Source organism: Galeopterus variegatus, unplaced genomic scaffold (assembly GCF_000696425.1).
Source record: "Galeopterus variegatus unplaced genomic scaffold, G_variegatus-3.0.2 Scaffold1603, whole genome shotgun sequence".
In the NCBI taxonomy this organism is placed as follows: Eukaryota; Metazoa; Chordata; class Mammalia; order Dermoptera; family Cynocephalidae; genus Galeopterus; species Galeopterus variegatus.
In genome coordinates this window covers 278,140-285,309 of record NW_007727714.1, presented here as the reverse complement: position 1 = coordinate 285,309, position 7,170 = coordinate 278,140, and the positions used below count along the sequence as shown (strand labels likewise).

Here is a 7,170-nt window from a genome sequence, read left to right as displayed (position 1 = left end):
ACAGCAGGGGGCCAAGGTGGGTCACTCCCCTTAAGAGAATTCATGTCAGACGGCTTATCTCCAGTTGCAGCATCAAGTACTGAGATGTTCAAGCTGAGTTTTAAAAAAAATAATAATAATAAAATTCCACTGGTTGGAAACTGCTGACATTCAAAATCATGGTGTCCTTTGATGTTCTAGTCATCGATGAGCACTTGACCATGTGCCATTTAGATTTATCCAAACCAGAAACAAAAGTGAAACTGTACTTGCAGAGAGGACCTGAAGCAGTGGGAGGCCTCTGTCTGCCCGGTGGTTTGGGTGTCATGGGTCCATGCAATTCCACTGGTTGGAAACTGCTGACATTCAAAATCATGGTGTCCTTTGATGTTCTAGTCATCCATGAGCACTTGACCATGTGCCATTTAGATTTATCCAAACCAGAAACAAAAGTGAAACTGTACTCTCAGAGAGGACCTGAAGCAGTGGGAGGCCTCTGTCTGCCCGGTGGTTTGGGTGTCATGGGTCCATGCAATGTGCTGAGTGTCCACGTGCACCTCGGCTGGGCCATCCTTGATGCTCTTTGCTCTCTCGGTGCCTCCATGCCCTGCACGAGGTGGGTCTGGTGGGTGTGGAGGGAAAGCTCTGCCTCCTGAACTGCGTGCAGTTACGTGACTGGACCATGCTCCTGAGGGGACAGAACTCCCCGTCCACTGCCATCCACCCAGCAAGTACCTGACCAAGGTCCATGTGCTGTGTGCGGGAGACCATGTGTCCTCCAGCCATTTGTGCCCTGCTGCAGTGGGAGGGCAGGCACTGACATTTTCAACCACCACACACCCACGATCACGGAGAGTCTACAGTAGGACCCACGAGAAATCCTTGAGAAGTTGCATTTGCTCCAAGCTTTAAACAGTACCTGGGCACAAAGGACACAGCACGTGCAGAGTGTGCGACGTGGAAAGCAGCATGAACACCCGGGGAGCCCACAGCGGGAAGGGCTGGAGGAGGTTCCACATGCAGCAAGAAGCTATGCTCCAGGAGGGGCCCCGCGGCCTCTGGCGGACACATGTGTGACCAAGGGTGAGCTCATACTAGCCACTAGAGGCCTCTTGTCCCAGGAGGGCCGCTCCCTGGATTGCAGGGAATGGTAAGGAAAGAAAGAAGACTCGCTGATTCCCGCCAGCCAAGTCCACACGGTCTGGAAACTGCTCAGCCACAAAGAATCCATAACATGTAACTCAGTGAGAGGCTGCCTAGCATTGAGGAAGAGCAGCTGAGCTTGGAGAAGAACACAAGGTCTACACAAATCGCTCAGAACTGAGAAGCATCTCAGGGACAGTCATGTAAAAAGTAGTGCCTAGCTAATGCACGTGAGAAACAGCAGAGACTCATTGCAAAAGTTGACACCAAGTTATTAAGATACCCCTGAAGAGAGTGCTGAATGCTGGATTTTGTTTTCTATTTTTACAGGCTTAATCGGGTCTAGAGATTAATGAAGGGTGATTTGGAACGAGACACCGCACAGCTGAAAATCTGCAAGTGTCTGAGAGCACCAAACGAGGAGCTGCTGGGCAATATCTTCTCCCACACGTGACTTCCAGTCTACTCTTCATGACCCTTTCCTCCTCCACACATGCACTTTCCATGTCTTTGCCTCCCTTCTGCCACACTTCTCATCTTGACCTAGCTAAGCATTCAGTGCGGTGCTCACTGGAGACCATGTACCTTCTGGTTGGCACCTGACTCACTGTTGAGACCCCAGAATAGCCACCTGCCCCTAAGCATCTTCAGTGCCCTCCAGGAAGTGACCGCGGCTCAGGGACTCTGGTCCTTTTGCTGAATCATGTGTCCCAAGTAACATCTAAGAAATATTTTTATAAGACTTTCTGGAGAAACTTTAACATTTTCTCTGGTAAATAAAAATAACGTGTATAAAAAAAGAAGTAAGGGTCTTCGAAACACCAAACCCTTATGGAAAGTGTATGGTAATACAGGGGAGACCAAAAAGAGAACAGGATGTTTTCCATAAGGATCCTACACGAAAAGAATTATTCCCCACACGGAGACAGTCAAGAAAGAATTCTCTGCTTTAGAAACATCTGCTTCACTTACTGCTTCCCAGAGAACAAGGCCACGCACGACGAGGGTCGATCACCAGCAGCATCTTCTCAGAGAGAACTGGAGCTGAGCCCCGACCCTGACACAGATGCCTTCCTCGTGGGAACTGGGGTCTCGCTGAGCCCGACAGACCCACATTCCCAGCAAGTTCTATCCTCATCATATTTTAATCAGATAAACTCTGAGATGGACCCTGCTGCCCCCCGCCACTGTCACCCACTGTCAGCTCTTCCATGCTTTCCTGTGAGGCCACGGCGCTGGACGGACACAAGCCTGAGCCAAGTGAGGAGGCCAGGGCCACCTCTTTGGACATCCTGGTGGCCCACCATAGTAAGAAAAGCCTTTACAAACGCTTACTTTCTTACTCTATTGAAAGGTGCCGCTGCACTCACCTTTTGCCTTTAACACTTCTCATATTCAAAACATGGTCCGCCAAAGTAATTTCCACCTCTGGATAGAATCGTTACCTCTAAGAATACACTCTATGATTAATCAGTTTCATTTTTCTATTTCAAAGACCCATAACCTTTCTCTTTGGAGACAGAACTGCAACAGAGTTGTGGGTGTCAGAGTCACTCCCTGGGGCAGGTGAGCACCCACGATTCGATGGTTCATTCTCTCCCCAGGTCTTTGGCTATAGGACAAAAGTTAGTTGAAGACCAGCAGTTTTAAAGTCTGTCATACATTCTTCTCTCAAGTGTTTCTAAGTTGGGTCCCAACTGAGTAAAAGGGTTATAAAAACAGAACATTCCATTTTCACAGAAAATACACAGATCTGGGCCTGGCTCAGGGGTGATCAGTGTCTGGGGTCTGTGATAAGCTGGGTGATTAAGGAGCACTGAGGCTCAGGCTCCCTGGAGAAGGGTCCTTGCTGGTCCCCCAGGCCTTGCCCTGTGCTTTTGTGTGGAACGGTGTCAGGAGGCTGGCCCATGCTCAAACGTGTACCCTGCTGGGGGGTGTCTCTCTCCCTCTCCGCAAAGCAGCGCTCACCGAAACGAAAGTAAAACAGAGGCCGGTTCCCTGTGGCGCTGGCCGCCCGCTCCCGGGCCGCGGCTTCTCGGACGTCGCACACCCCGATGTGGGCAGAGCGGAACGGTCTTCTCGTCGCACCTTCACTGTGCTGCAGTCTACACCGAACCACGGCAGCTCCATTCGCTGCTGTAACAAGTTGAAAAAAAACTAATTAATTCAAACTTTAGTTTTTTTTAAATTTGTTACAGCGCTGAGCAGAGCTGCCATGCAGGAGAGCACAGACCACCAACGGCCACATGCGGCTCGCGACCCCCGCATGGGCCACCACAACGTCTCCAGACCATCCTCGGGGACGTGAGGAACTGCTTCTGTTTCACTTTTGTTTGGGAAGGCACGGAAACTAAACTAAACTCACCCACACACAGCCCACCAGCTTCCTGCAGGGCTGACAGGCACCAGAATGGCCTTGTCACTGCAGTTCTGTCAGGAGACGAGACAGAGGGAAGGAGGACCCTGTCTGATCTGCCCCACACTTGCCCTGAAGCCTCGCACACGTGGGTTTCAACCTGTTCACCTTTTCTTCTCTCAGATAGAACAGGGTTCCCTTCCATTCATAAGCTAGACCACCACAAAACCCTATGCAAACAGGCCCACCTTTACATCCACTGTCTTAGAAATCAAAGAAAGACAGAAAAGCACACAAAATAAAAACAAAACTAAAAATACAGCAGAAACTCAACAACACAGTTTCCTGGAACATGAGCCCCAGGACACTCCTTACCATGCTAAAAACACCACCGTGTGCGCCAGAGCCTCAGGGACGGAGCTGTCATGTGTGCAGGGTACACGTGCGCGCTTAACCCCTTTCAAACTTTGTTTCAACAGTGAGAACTGGGGAGTTCAGTTTTCACCTCTAAGGTTGATATTACTATCCTTTTTCTTGAGGAAAAAATTGCTTACATTAGCTTTAAGCCATTCCTAAAGCCTAGCAAAATTTCAAGGTCACCCTCAAATTGAACTGAGCTTACACTGCTACTGAGGTGTTAGGACTCCAGTCTAATACCATTTTCTTTTTTCTGAAATTTACAGAACACAACTCAAGTGCAGATATTCTACAAGTTTGTGCATGTAAAAGACTTTATATTTTTGAGCAATGAATAAAACACGTTTTACAACCACATTTCAAAGCACAACCAACCTTTACAATTACATAATCTTAGGCAGGATATCGCATCATTTTCTACATTTCTAGATTTGGCACTCAATGACATCACCAAAAACACTGGATTAATTTAAACCATAATCAATAGCAATAATTAACTCATTGAACCAAAATTCGTGTTTAAATCACAAATGTTCTCATACTTTTTATGATTATATCATTTTAAAGTAATCAGTATGCTACTGATCTCTACCTATAGATGAAATACCTACTAAATTTATTAGGTACTTTTATAGAAAAATCGTGCTTTCTATGTTCTCAAAATACATGTGTGATTGTACAAAGGAGTTAGATGTGTGCTGGTCAAACACACGATCTTGGTGCGGATTCGGGACAAGGAAGGACCCACTCTCGTTTATCTAGCATGTTGCAGTTAACTCTTAAGACCAGGTGATTCATGCTACTCATCAAGGTTTACGTACTCGGAGGCTGGGGAAGGTAGGCTCCAATTAATTTTGACCTCTTCTTTTCGTATCCTTTTTGTGTGATGTCACCTGAAAAAGATGGAAAAATAATTCAGAATGGTTCCAATGGACAGAGCCAACCAGTCACTGCAGAAGACACCATACAGTTACAGTGTCTGCACCTGCTGTTTGCCTTGTAATTAGAATTTAGACAGAAAGCACTGTCCACCACTCCTCCCCACACTCAGACAGAAAAACCACAGCATTTATTTATTTATTTTATTTATTTATTTTTTGTCCTTTTTGTGACCGGCCGCACCGCGCTCAGCCAGTGAGCGCATTGCACTGGCCATCCCTATATAGGATCCAAACCCGCAGCGGGAGCACCGCTGCGCTCCCAGCGCCACACTCTCCCGAGTGCGCCACGGGCTCGGCCCAACCACAGCATTTAAATCATGCGCACCGCGCTCAGCCAGTGAGCGCATTGCACTGGCCATCCCTATATAGGATCCAAACCCGCGGCGGGAGCACCGCTGCGCTCCCAGCGCCACATTCTCCCGAGTGCGCCACGGGCTCGGCCCAACCACAGCATTTAAATCATTCTGTACTCAAGACTTTACACCTGCCCCACTAGCTGCCCCCACGGAGGCTGCTCAGCTGCTTTTGGAAATGCCCCATTAAACCCCATTTTAAAAAGAGTGTCTAAAATCTAGCAAGAGAAACACCCCACATGCACACGCACACTTTGGAATTGAAAACAGGGAAGGACAATGTGTAGGAAGCTGGCCATGAGGTTCACCCTTCCTACTTCTCTCTGCAGACTACTACACCTGTAACACCACCAGAGAGGGAACAAAATAAAACACACATTCTGCAGAGGAAATAAAATCCTGAAGCCCGGCCACTCTGCCAAGTTGCAGTGGGAGCACAGGCCTGTCAATCAGAGGGGACTGGCTGGCCAGTGATGAACCCTGGCAGCTTCATTTCAACACATTTGAGGGTGGAATTAGAAAATAAAAAGGAATCAAGTCCCGGAGGCTGGGGCAAATCTGGCAGGCCTAAGCTCCCCTTCCTGCTCAGAGCCAGGGTGGGTCACTCTGCCCTCAGAGGGCACAGCAGAAGCAGCCTCCCCAATCCCGCCAGCCCGGCCCCTGGGGATCTGAAAAGGCAGTGGCTCCGAGGCCCCCCCCCCCACAAGCAAGTGATCCACATCCTTCCTGTGGTTCTCCCCTAACCCTCCTTCCATGCCTACTGTATTACTGCTCAATCCGTTGTGTCTCCTGCTCAGAATTTTAAAAATTCAAAACCACGCCTGCTCCCTGGAGTGAAAGAACACCCAGATGGAAATGCAAGATGGGAACTGGAACAAGAGCGACAGCTGCACCTGGGGTCATGGTGGTGAGCACCACGCTCTGGCTCAGGACAGGATGCCACATCAGCCCAGGGACTCACTCGGGTCCTTTCCTGTCCACCATCCTGGCTGTTCCCCGCTTCCTGGTCTTGCAGCTGCTCTGCACAATTGTACAATCAAGTCCCAATTCAGCTCAGGTTTGACTAATTTCTCAATTGAACATATAATTGGGGGGTGAGAGTTCTTCCCTTAATTTTCAGAGTAGAGCAGCTTCAAAGGAAACGAGCGACAGCTGCACCTGGGGTCATGGTGGTGAGCACCACGCTCTGGCTCAGGACAGGATGCTACATCAGCCCAGGGACTCACTCGGGTCCTTTCCTGTCCACCATCCTGGCTGTTCCCTGCTTCCTGGTCTCGCAGCTGCTCTGCACAATTGTACAATCAAGTCCCAATTCAGCTCAGGTTTGACTAATTTCTCAATTGAACATTTAATTGGGGGGTGAGAGTTCTTCCCTTAATTTTCAGAGTAGAGCAGCTTCAAAGGAAATGACGTTGAACTGTCTCACTTTGGAAAGCTCAGATTGCTAAGACCTTATGCCTCAAAGAAAATAAGCACATACCCCTGGAGCCAGGAGACTCCCTAGCCTAGGGGGAGATGCTACAGGAGGTTCCTCATCTTGGACTCAGAACTAAACCCCAGAGCAAGAAGGGCTAGATAAAGGGAACTTGATAATTCAAAGGTAGTGGTTTGATTCTAAGTCATGCCACTAAGCAAGCAGCAGAGCAAATTTCCATACAAGACGTTAAGAAATGCCGGGTGGAGGACGTGTGGTATTTGGAGGGAAGAAACCATAATAATATGTTGAACTTTCAAAAGGAGAGAACAAACCTAAGGATACTAGAGATGAAGGGGAGGCAGGGAGGTGGGTTAAGGGACATATGGTGGGGAGTGACTGGTTGGTTAAGTGACATAAAGAATAATTACAATTTGTAATAATGAATATGATAAAAAATACAAAAAATAATAAATGTAACAAAAAAAAAAAAAGAAAGAAAAAAAAGAAAAATCCCAGTTACTTTCATCTCTCGGCAAACCCAGGAAAGAAAGGGAGACACTGCTG

General features: G+C 48.1%; 1 protein-coding gene across 1 annotated transcript in view; it reads right to left on the bottom strand.

Annotated features, from left to right (window-relative positions):
• Positions 1-7,170, bottom strand: part of LOC103594682 (disco-interacting protein 2 homolog C) — a gene marked incomplete at its 3' end in the record, with an annotated part of 128,460 nt that overhangs the window by 96,407 nt on the left and 24,883 nt on the right. The window contains exon 2 of the mRNA XM_008577924.1: positions 4,717-4,788. The remainder of the gene's footprint in view (positions 1-4,716; positions 4,789-7,170) is intronic.